Source organism: Elephantulus edwardii, unplaced genomic scaffold (genome assembly GCF_000299155.1).
Source record: "Elephantulus edwardii isolate Elephantulus edwardi_28Jun2011 unplaced genomic scaffold, EleEdw1.0 scaffold00531, whole genome shotgun sequence".
Taxonomy (NCBI): Eukaryota; Metazoa; Chordata; class Mammalia; order Macroscelidea; family Macroscelididae; genus Elephantulus; species Elephantulus edwardii.
The window spans coordinates 515921-518708 of NW_006400281.1; the positions used below are offsets into that span (position 1 = coordinate 515921).

At 40.7% G+C, this 2788-nt stretch overlaps 1 pseudogene; it reads left to right on the forward strand.

Moving 5' to 3' along the window:
• The first annotated feature begins 284 nt into the window (after nucleotides 1-284).
• LOC102843678 overlaps nucleotides 285-2788 on the forward strand; it is a 4144-nt pseudogene continuing 1640 nt past the window's right edge.

Genomic DNA, 2788 nt, shown 5'->3' on the forward strand with positions numbered 1-2788 from the left:
CCACTGCCGAGCCCGTGCCACTGCCAAGGCTCCGTGGGGCTCCCATGGTCAGACCCCAGGGATCCCCTCACCTGGGGCAGATGGCAGGCACTGACACACACACTGGTGCAGTGGAGCCTCCACACCACTGCAGAATGAACCTCTTCTGGGGAGAATTCTTGGAACCAAGATGGCAGCGGCTTCCTCCCTCTGCCTGCCGCTGAGCCCGCACTGCTGTGACCTCATTGGAGCTGCTGTGGCCCATGGGTCCCTTAGCCTAGACTAGGTGGCAAGTGCTGGGCCCCATGGCTGTTGTGGTGGAGCCCCCATGCAACCTGCGGGCCCTAGACCCCCAGCGCAGGAGCAGGGATGGGGGTGCGGTGGCTGCAGAGGCAGCAGCAATGCCATGGCAAGAGGTGAATGTCTCCATAAGGGACAGCATCTCTCTATCAGTTGAGATTTCCTTGGACAGGCCTGAGAAGAGGATCACCAATACAATGGTTTGATAGGAGTTGCTATGAGCTGTCTAAGACTCGAAGACACTTAACAGTGGCAGCATGTCTGAGACAGTAGATATCCTCAATGCACCACATATTTTGACTGTGTGGATAACAACAAATTGTGGCTGACGTTGAGGAGAATGGGAATCACAGAACGCTTGATTTTGCTCATGTGAAACCTATACTCAGACCAAGAAGCAATCCTCAGAACAGAGCAGGGAAACACTGCATGGTTCAAAATCAGAAAAGGGGTGTGTAAGGGATGCATCCTGTCTCCATACCTTTTCAATCTATATTCTAAACTTCCCCATAAGAAAAGTTCTGGATCAATTGGATTCAAAGATTAATTCTACCAAACATTCAGAGAAGATATATCACCAATTCTACTTAAACTACTTAAAAAATATAAAAATAAAGAACACTCTCAGAGTCATACTATGAAGCCATCAGAACCCTACTACCTAAAACCAGGCAAAGATATTACGAGGCAAGAAAACTACAGACCAATATCTCTCATAAATATGGATACAAAATTCCTTTACAAGATCCTAGCAAATAGTATCCAAAAGCAGATAAATAATTCATCATGACCAAGTGAGATTCATAACAAGTATGCAAGAGTGGTTCAACATAAGAAAAACAATCAATGTAATTTATCACATTAAAAAAGCAAATAACAAGAACCATATGATTTTAGTAATTGATGCATAAAAGGCATTTGAGAAAATCCAATACCCCTTTCTGATAAAAACACTCAACAAAATTGGAGTATAATATAGTGAAAAGAATATATGTAAAATAAGAGCCAACATCATTCTCAATGGAGAAAGACTAAAAGCCTTTTCCTTGTAAACAGGGACCAGACAAGAATGCCCACTATAACCACTTCTATTCAATATTGAATTGGAGTACTTGCTAGGGCAATATGACGGAAGACGGAAATAAAAGGCATCTAGATCAAGAAAGAGGTGGTTAACCTATCAGTATGGTTGTTGTTGGTGGTGGTTGTCATCAAGTCGAGCACGGCTCATAGTGACACTATGAACAAAATACATGAAGCCTTTCTATAACTATTATCATTTCTCAAAGTTCATAGAGTTTCCAGAGGCATGTTGTTTAGGAATTGGATGTTATTCCTGCGTCCAAATCTCTATATGCAGATGATAGGATAGTGTGCAAAGAAGACTTCAAGAACTCAACAAAAAACCTGGTAGAGCTAGTAGGCCAATTTTGTAGAATGGCAGGATATAAGGTCAATATCCAAAAATTACTGGAATTCCTCTACAGTAACAAAGAGAACTCAGAGAAGAAAACCAAGAAAGCAAAACCCTTTACACTAGCAAACTACAGATTTATATACTTGGGAGTTTACTTAACTAGAGACACAAAATATCTGTACAAAGAAGACTACAGAACCTTTCTGCAAGACACAATAAAGAACCTAAACAAATGGAGACATGTTCCCTTTTCATAGGCAACAATACTCAATATTGTAAAAATGACAATGCCACCAAAAGCAATCTAGAAGTTCAACTCAATTCCAAAGGAGATACCAAATTCATTTTTCAAGGAGCTCAAAAGGGAAATTGTCAAGTTTATTTGTATATGAAAGAGACATCAAATAATCAAAGCACTTCTGAAAACCAAGAATGAAGCATAGCATTCCCTGAACTCAAAACTTACTACACAGTGGTAGTAACCAAAACAGCATGGTACTGGTATGATGACAGGGGCATAAACCAATGGAACAGAACTGAGAACTGAGAAATGGACCCACGTGTCTATGGTTAACTGAAATTTGACAAGGAAATAAAACCTATCAAATGGGAAATAACAATCTCTTCAATAAATGGTGCTGACAAAACTGGGCTGCTACCTGTAGAAAGCTGAAACAGTATCCACATTTCATACCATACACAAAAATCAACTCATGGTGGATCTCATGGAGACCTGGGAGTAAAACCCAAAACCATGAAGTTCGTCAGAGAGAAGCTGGAATCAAGCTTAGACAGCCTAGTCTTATGGTATAAAGAGTCTGACCAGTACAGTCAGAAATGCACACTCTAGAGTAGATAAGATTGATAAATGGGACCTCCTAAAGATTAAATCCTTGCGTGCATCAAAAACATTTTCCAACAGAGCGAATAGAAAGCCTATTAACTGGGACATACCATTTCAGACAAGGGTCTCATCAAAATTTTACAGAATCCAATGTTTACAATAGCAAGGAGTTGGAAACAACCTAAATGCCCATCAACAAACGAATGGGTAGAGAAGCTGTGGTATATTCGCACAATGGAATACTATGC